Source organism: Typopeltis vanoorti, chromosome 6 (assembly GCF_054136105.1).
Source record: "Typopeltis vanoorti isolate ZY-2024b chromosome 6, IOZ_Tvanoo_1.0, whole genome shotgun sequence".
NCBI lineage: Eukaryota > Metazoa > Arthropoda > Arachnida > Uropygi > Thelyphonidae > Typopeltis > Typopeltis vanoorti.
The window spans coordinates 154,820,921-154,830,772 of NC_143554.1; the positions used below are offsets into that span (position 1 = coordinate 154,820,921).

At 35.8% G+C, this 9,852-nt stretch overlaps 1 protein-coding gene across 1 annotated transcript in view; it reads left to right on the forward strand.

The window, feature by feature from the left end:
- Window positions 1-9,094, forward strand: part of LOC150106121 (uncharacterized) — a 106,436-nt gene extending 97,342 nt beyond the window's left edge. The window contains exon 12 of the mRNA XM_090393867.1: window positions 8,834-9,094. The gene's annotated coding sequence lies outside the window, so the exon portion shown is untranslated. The remainder of the gene's footprint in view (window positions 1-8,833) is intronic.
- The last annotated feature ends 758 nt before the right edge of the window (window positions 9,095-9,852 follow it).

Below are 9,852 nucleotides of genomic sequence, written 5' to 3' on the forward strand. Positions count from 1 at the left end.
TGCTATTGATGATAGAGAAAGAGTTATGTCCATACAAATAGAGATGCAAGAGGGAAATAGTGCCATTGGTTTTGAGGCAGTATGGTGTGAGATAGAGGTGAATGGAATGAAATACTTATTTGGATGTTGTTATAGGCCAGGAAATGTTGATGGTAGTGACTATGAAATGTATAATCAAATTAGCCAAGCAAATAAGAAAAGAGTGATCATTATTGGCAATTTTAATTATGGCAATATAGACTAGAATGATGAGATATCAACTGGAAGTAAAGAAAATGAGTTCCTTGAGTTTTTGAGGGATAACTACCTCAGACAGTATGTGACAGAGGGCACATGAGGGTTGATGGTCTTGGATTTGGTCATCTCATCAGAGGATGCAATTATAAATGAAGTGTCAAATCATCCACCAATTGGTGAGGGTGACCATGAGGTGATTACCTGGGTGGTTGCCACAGCAGCGTGAGGACCTCTATAAGAAAATGGTATATGTAGAACTACGGGGGGGGGGGGGAATTATGAAGAGCTCAGGAGACAGCGTGCAGGTGTAGCATGGAATGAAGAGTTAGCTGGAAAAAGAGATCAATGCAGCTTGGGGGATTTTCTAAAACTATCTGGTAGATGCAATGTCGAAATGTATTCCAAGGGTGAGAAGGGCTAAATAAGGTAGGTGTGAAATGGATGAATGAAGAGATTAAGCATGCGATACAGAGAAAAAGAGCATTATGTAGGCAGCATAAGAGAAGTGGAAATAACCAGACAAGGCTGCTGACTTGGTTGGTGAGGGTAGCTAATGAGGCCAAAAAATAATCCTAAGGAGTTCTTTCAATATGTAGCCAGCAAAAGAAAGAATGATTATGGAAGGATGACATTGATTGGAGAAAATGGTATAAAGACAGCTGTTGCAGACGGTGTGGTGGCGATACGTAATTAGCAGTGCATAAAGGTCTTTCAATCTTGTGAATGTGACTTCATAGAGAGATTGAGAGCAGTTGATGATGGGGAAGAGACTGTGAGCAAGAGGTGTTTGGGGAGTTGAGCAAACTAGATGTAAATAAGGCTGTGGGACTTGATAATATATCACCACATATTCTGAAGGAATGTGCCAGGGAGTTGACGCCGGCCTTGACATATTTTTTTAATACAAGTCTTGCACTCAGTCAAGTTCCTAAGGAGGGCAAGATTGTGCCACTTCATAAAGGAGGTGATAGAACTCAAGCATCAAACTATAGGCACATCTGTGTGTTAGGTGTTGTAGTTAAGTTGTTGGAGAAGCTTGTGAGAAGGATTCAGAATTGGATTGACAACTATGGTATTATCTTTGATGGACAGCATGGATTTACTAAAGGGAGGTCATGTTTTAGTAATCGACTTACTTATTACAATAAGGTGACTGCTTCAATGGACAGAGGAGAAGGATACAGAGTAATATACTTAGATTTTGCAAAGGCTTTTGATAGATTACCACATGATAAGTTGATAGTCAAACTGGAGTGGATGGGGTTGGATATCAGATTGGTGCATTGGATTGGAGACTGACTAGCTGATAGGTATCAACAAGTTGTGTATGGGGGAGCAATTTCCAGGAAAAGGAAAGTACTAGTGGTGTGCCTCAGGGGTCCATTTTAGCGCCATTGCTGTTTAACTTGTATATTAATGATATTGGTGTTTAGCTGGAGATATTCAGTTGTTTGCAGATGATGCAAAGTTGGGACGAACCATGAAGAGTAGAGAAGATGTTATGGCCTTACAAGAAGACTTGAATAAATTGAGTGACTGGGCACGGGAATGGGGATATGAGTTCAATGTTGCAAAATGTAAGGTTTTAAAATTTGGAAAATAAAAATGGGATGTAGAATTTATGCTTGGTGAGGATATATTTTCAGAGATGGAGGAAATAAGAGATCTGGGGGGTGATAGTGGATAAGGATTTGAAATTTAGGGCACACATAGCCAAAATTGTGAAGACAACACAAAGGCTTCTGGGAATGATGCAGAGGACGCTGACTTATAGAAGTAGGGAGATTCTTGTTCCATTGTATAAGGTTTTGATTAGGCCACACATGGACTATTGTGCCCAGATTTGGTCACCGGGTTTTCAGAAGGATGAAGAGATGTTGGAAAGGGTCCAGAGGTGACTGATTAAGGTAGTTTCTAACCTCTGGAATGTCAAGTATGAGGAAAGATTGAGAAGATGCAACTTGCAGAGTCTGGTGGACAGGAGGAAGAGGGGAGATATGATAGAGACCTACAAGTTAGTAAGGGATTGTTATAAGATCAGTGCTGGAGAGCTTCCACAGAAAATAGTGGGAGATCAGGGGAGAACCAGAGGTCATCTCTGGAAACTGTATAAAGCGGGTGTGAGTAGGGGAGTGAGAAGCAGGTTTTTTTTCATGCAGAGTTGTGAATGATTGGAATGCCTTGCCTGAGAGTGTGGTGTCTGCAGAGAATTTGAGTGTGTTTAAAGTATGGTATGATGAGTTGTGTGTTTGAGAAAAGGACCTGCTAGATGAGTCTTGCAGGTCCTTTTCTTGGGTAATAATAATAACAATAATAATATTTTCAACCTAACCAAGTTCAAAAGTATACAAGAATAAGAGTTTATAAAATTTTGGCAGAACCTTTTTCGCTATATGGAAGTGAATTATGGACCATAAAAACTGAAGAAGAAAAAAGAATAGAAACTGGAGAAATGAAATTCCTGCGAAGAACAGCAGGATATACTCTCTGGGACAAAAGAAGCAGCACAGAAATACATAAGAACTAAAAATAGACTCGCTATTGGAGGAAGTATATGAATACCGAAAGAAGTGAATTGAGCACATCAAAAGAATGACTGTTCTAGACTACCCAAAAAAAATACTCTAATACCACCCAGTTGGGAATGTAGAAGTCAGGGACAACCAAGGAAAAGATGGAAAGAGACTGGAACACCAGACATAAATCTCTGAAAGGATGATGAAGAGACACACATATTCTACTGTTCTTACTAAAGGCATCATGCATGACATAACGTGGAAGGTTTGGATAAGCTGTAGTTGTGAAAGATGCTAGTTAAGGTTTAGTGCTGAATAATTGATCAGGTTTGGATATCCGTAAGTGGAAATGCAATGCACCTCACTAATGTTTGCATTCAGCTTCCAAATTTTGGTATAAAGAAAAGTTCTACGTGGAAGTTTTTTATACTAAAATCTGGAGTTATGTTGGCTTCTTTATTTTGACAAAATAAAGGAGCCAAAACAAAGAAGCCAATATTTTTATTGCTTTTGTAATTTTTGTTGTATTTTTGATGTTTTATTTGTTGTTGTAAGTTATGCAGTTTCTCGTGTTAGAATGTTGGTGAAATATATAGAGTAAGGGCAGGCAATAGGGAACTTGCGAATCAGACATAAACCAGAGAACCTACTCTAAACATAAAACATAGCAATAAACAGAATGTACTGATAAAACTGAACTTTTTCAAGGGCATTTAACACGCTAGCACAGAGATATTCACTTGCATGTGTTGTATATTTCCTGAAAGCATTAAGTGATATAACACCTGTTTTTTTTTTTTATTGATTAACCCATTTCAAAAATGAATTTTTGAAATAAGGGTTAATCAATAAAAATTGTATAAATTTACCCTGATGTCCTTTTCAGAAAAAAACAGACTAAAATTGCCTGTGGAAATTTCCTTAGAAAAATTTTCTCTGTATTGATCTTTTAGAAATCCTTCAGTAATTTGTATGTCTCAGTCATATCACCTCTTTTATGCTGTTCACCCCACCCATTTCATTTCCCTCAGTTTCCATATAAGTATTTGCCTCTCTCGTTATTATAATATCTCCACCTGGATGATATGCTCTTGCAAAGTGTTCATTTAGTATTTCTGCTACTTCACTTGATTCAGTTACCTCTCTACCATTGGCATTTGTTAAAATCATTCTACCATAAGCATTCTTCCTTTTTGCTTGCGACATATTGAAAGAACTGTTTGGGATTATCTTTGGCCTGTGCTGCTAATTTCCTTTCATACTCTGCTTTTGCCTTTCTTACTACACTGGTTACTATTCTGGCCTCTGCCTACTGGTTACCTTTCTTCTTGAATTCCTTCCACACTCTTTTTTGCAGCTCCAGCTTAATAATGCTGTTCATCCAATTAATTCACACTTGATTTACTCTCCTGACTCTAGGTATGCAGTCTGCCATTACTTCTCTCAAACACTCCTTTAGCACTTGCTATTCACTATCAACATTCAGCCATTGGAGTTTCATATGCCATGGCACTGTTCCAAGCAGTTTTCTAAGCTTGTCATATACTTACCAGCCCTGTAATTCCACATATATGCCCACCCCTTAACTGAAAATTCCACACATTTAGCCACCTTTCAAGTCGCTCTCGCCAATTAGGGGTAACAGGGACATACTGGTTCTAGACAAATTCTTAGATTCACGTACTAGATTGAGCACTCTCAAACCCATGGTATATTCCATCACATGCCAGAGGTTTGAGAGTGCTCAATCTAAGGTAATTATTCCTTAGTAACTGCATAAATTATATTTCCTTCCTCCAATATGTCGTCTCCTTCTTCCAATCAATGTTCACATAGTTGAAATCCATAGTTTGTAATAGTTACCTGCCCTCTACTCATTGAGCATATTTGCTGATGCATAGTATCTCCATCTTTTCCATCCCCTGGTCTATAGAAGCATCCAAATGTATAGTTTGTTATGCTTGCCTCTATCTCACATGTGTTATTTTCACTGGCCTGCAGTTGGACTTCTACTCTCTTTGGTTGCAGTTCATCAGCAATCATCAATGTCACTCCTCCTCCCATTCTTGTTTTCTATCCTCCCTGAACATACTACACTATTTACATTCTATCACACTAACTATATCATTTTCTGTCAGCCAGGATGAACTATCCAATGTCAAAAATTCTTCCCCCTCGTTCCGAATGCCTTTGGCATTAGTGTACATAAATGCAAAAGCCTCTTAGGCCCACCGCTATCATGATACTTTATACCAGGGTTGGGGAACCCCTCGCCCGCGAGTCTATTTCAATTCACCCCTTTGCTGATGTACTCGTATGTACATGTAAATAAAATTTTATAATAATTTAAATTTAAATAATTAAATATACAAAATCAAAAATAATTATATTACATAAAATATGATTTCTGGCAACCATCAAATTGAGACCAGCCATTAAAATAAAAAGAAATCAGGAGCATTTCTCGCAGGCAAAGTTCAGACTTTCTTTGATTGGTTGCTTCCCCATTACCGCCATGACATTTTCCCGCATGTCAAAACATATTGACTTTGTTTTTCTCATGCAGTATTGCGAGTGCCTTGTAATTAACCAGTTGACAACTTTATTCAATTTATTTTTTAAAATGACAAGTTGTTGTGAATGTGCTCTTTTTTGTGAAAAATGGACAGAACTATACTTCTTTATTGAAATTAATGACAAGTGTATTTGTCTTATTTGTAACAAACATGTTGCAGTTTACAAAAAATATAATCTTGAACGACATTATTTGAGTAAGCATAAGAAATATAATCAAAAGCCAATCTCTTTTTAAAAAGCTTATTCAGGAAAGACCATCTGTAACTCAAGCTAGTTATGCATTGTGTGAACAAATTGCTAAAAAAACTTAAAACCCATAATGAAGGTGAGTTTGTGAAAGATTGCATCCTTACTGCCGTCGAGATTTTATGTCCAGAAAAACTGAGTTTGTTTAAAAATATTAGCCTATCAAGAACTGTTTCTGACCATATTAATGATATCGCTGATGACATCCAAACTTCTTTGAAAGTAGATTCAGCAGAATTTGTGTTTTACTCATTAGCTATCGATTAGACTACTGATCTGTCAAATACTGCACAAATGGCTATATTTATATGGGGAATAACTACAGATTTCAATATAAGAGAAGAATTTCTTGCTTTAAAATCAATGAAGGGGACAACTAAAGATTTATTTGAAATGGTCAGTTCAGCATTAAAGGATTTCGATTTACCATATGAAAAACTGAGTGGTCTCGCAACCAATGATGCTCCATCCATGGGGTCGTGAAAAAGGGCTCGTGGCTCTTGATTAAGAATGAATTTAAGAAACGTCAATTGAACCCAAATACTTTGTGTGCCACTGCTTCATTCATATGGAAAATCTATGTGCAAAGTCACTCAAGATGAACAGTGTCATGAATGTAGTAACAAAGGTCATTAATTTGATAAAAAGTAAAGAGTTTGAACAACAGGGAATTCAAAGAATTTTTGCAAGATCTTGAAGACGAATATGGGGACTTATTGTACCATTGTGAAGTTTGGTGGCTAAGTAGAGCTCAAATGCCCAAGCGATTTTATGAACTTAAAGACGAAGTGAAATTTTTCTTGGACATTAAAGGTGTCCCCATTAAAGAATTGGAGGATGAAAAGTTTCAAATCGATTTAGCATTTTTAGTAGACATAACTAGTCATTTGAATAATCTAAATTTGAAATTACAAGGCCCCAATCAGCTAATGACCTCTTTGCTCACGCATATCGATGCTTCAATTATTTCTGAAAAAAAAAAAAAAAAACGCTTTACACATTTTCCAAAATCAACAAGTGAGTATGTTGATGAGTGTCAAAGTGTTTGAAGGAGATTTGAAGATATAAAAAATCAAAGAATTGAGTTACAAATATTTGAAACACCTTTTGATATATGCCCTGAGGAAGCTTCCAATTCTTTGCAATTAGAGTTGATTGATTGTAGTGTGATAACACTTTGAGATCAAAATATAGTAATCTGCCTATATTGGACTTTTACAAATCTTTTGATTCTGAGAAATTTCCTTCTTTAAAAAATAATGTGAGCAATTTTTTTCAAAATTAAGTCTGGCAAAAAAATTGCCTTTTCATACGCTGGCAAAAATCTTGCCAATGAACTACGAGTTGCCATCTCATCTAGGGTGGCTAATATTTCTAAGCTTTCACAAAAAAAGCAGTTTCAGCCTTCTCACTAAAAAGTTTAAGATTAAAAGTAAGCTTCATTAACTTTGATGAAATATTTATTATGTTGTTATTGCTTTAATAAAGTTCTCAGTTAAAATAAAATAAATATCATTTTTAAATAAATTAAATATAGCCTTTGCTTGATTGTTATAATTATGTCTACACAATTGTAATTAAAAGATACCATATTAGATGAGAATGTTGCACATTTACTTATTGAGATATATATTGCACACTACATAACACTATAAGAGTTAAAATTTGCCAGTTGCCTGCGGAAGTTTTTAAATTAGCAATTTTTGCCCTTGACTAAAAAGGCTCCCCACCCCTGCTTTATACTAACTATCCCATTCTGGTTTGTTATAAGGGGTACTAACTTAAGGATTTTGTACACATTCTTACGCTCAGCTGCCTCACTGATGTCGGCATATCCACTCAACAGCTCCCCCCCCTCCAAAAAGCTTGTTTCCCTAATTTTGCACATCCATTTTCACTTCATTCAACAAGAGTTTTTCCAGACCGAACACCAAATCTATTCAGATGCAACCATCCTTCTTGTATAAGTCCTTTTGCCAGTCAAACTCGCCCTACATATCCATAAACTCTACATTATTCATCCTGCATGATCTATGCATCAAGTCATTCGCTATTATGACACTCTTTCTCAGCTCTACTCTGCCATATCGTGGCAAAAGACTCACTGTCTTAACTCTCTCATTCTTTTCTTTTTTGCTACTTCCATTAATTCTTTCATGTCCTCTCTTATGCCATACTTTTCTCCTTGCAAATCACTTGTTCCAGACAATTGCCATAAAAAAACTCACTTCTTGATTTTTCCTTCTGTCTTAGTCAAGCATTCATTTTTCTTTTCTTTTCTTGCACTTCTTTCTTTCTGATATCAGCTGATCCATTTGCCAGACATTTCTGCATTCGTTGCAGAAATTCGTCCTGTGTATCATTCTGTGTAACCAGGCTATCTACCTCATTACTGCCAACTCTTCATTCTTTACATCAACACTTTTACTCTTTTTCTCTCTCTCTCTCTCAATTGTGTCGCTTTTAACCTCTTTTTAATCCTATCTGCTGTTATATCACACACATTTTCACGTGTATTCTCTGTTCCGTCCATCACTTCAATCTTGCGACCTGACCTGCACTTTTGACCCTCGCTTTCATAACATTTTCAGCACACTTTCAAACCAAATTCCATTTGCCTTTGGTAATGCATACATTTTGCAGATGTTGCACTGTACGAAGTCCCTTTGGTTGAATTCTTTAAACAATGATGTCTTGGACGTCATTGTTCTGCTTCACATCGGTGCCTTGTACTATGCTATGTAACTTACCATGCAAAAGACTATATTAACTATATTTAAAACAAAACTTTTAACTTTGATCTAATTCACACTACCATACAATCTAATTCTAACACAATTTTTAACTAATATCGCAACTTTTTTTTTAAAATAAACATCTTAGCTTTCAGAGCTCTCCAAACAGTCCTACCACCATACGCCACCTGATGCCATAAAGTGGTGTATGATCTGGTGGTGGAAGAACTAGGGGCCATCCTTGGAAACTAAGCAAGAGTGGTGAATGAGTGGAATAAGTTGCCAGTTGTAGGTACCATGACTGTGAATGAGCTCAAAGCAAGATATGATAGATGCTGTGGAAATGTTGTTTAGGGCCTCCCTTTATGAGTCTAAGAACTTCATGGAGTAGCCTGTGATGATGATAATAATATTAATATTAATATATGCATTTTAAATAAATTTAATGAGACTATTAATGGTGTCTGATTTGTGTGTGTTTATACATACATTAATATTCAAGTATTTATTTCCTTTTAATAGGGCTAAAGATTCAGATATCCACAGAGCAGATGAAACTGTTTGTTTATTAGATGAAATATGCAGCAACAGTTAATAAATATTTGCAGTATTATATTACTGAAATTTCAAGCCACTGTATATAAGTCATATGAATTTTGTTATTTCTTATTTTTTGCCACCTTCTGTATATAAATGTAAGATAAGACTGACTTATACAGATTTCTAATTTTTGTGACAGATGTAAATGTAGTTAAAAAATAAATAAATACAACCAGCTTCGAATTTGCTTGATATTTCTTTTGACATTAATCTTAATTTTCCTTTTTTGAAATTAATAACTCATAGATGGTATGCCAAGAAACCTGGATTAAAAAAAGAAGAAAAAGAGTCAGACATTTCTCTGTTTACTTGATTTGTTAAATGCAGTTAACAAGACATCACGAATTTGTATTTTTCCTGGACATTAAAAAAAAAATGGAATTTATTTACCGATCATATTATGATTTAATTTGATCTAAAATAGCATTTTCCAAAGCATATTATGTTAATTATTATTATTAATATCATGCCTCTATGAAAATTGTCTTATTAAACTCATTTTCCACATTCACTTTTAGGTAATAATTCTGCTCACTACCCACTCTATAAAAAGAACCTACTCTTCATATCCTTGCTTTTTAACTGGGTCTGACAGTTAATAGGTTTATTAACTAGGAGGCAGTAGCTGAATTGGCATAGGCTCCTTTAATAACAGATAGCAGCTTTTACCTACACTAATTTGCTGGAGGATGTGGAACAGAAAGGTATGCTGGGGGCATTATCAAATGCTTGAGTAAGGTCTACTATTGATAGCATTGCCACTGGCTGCTTTTTCAATGTTAACTAAGCAGAGTAGACCACGGAGCATAAACAGATTAAATTCTACTGCTCAGCCTGGAACGCCATACAACTATGTGCTTTTAATTATGTATCTGATTCCCATTTTGAGCCTGTTATTGATAATGCAGAAAAATATCTTATAGTCAGTATTAGACAGAGAG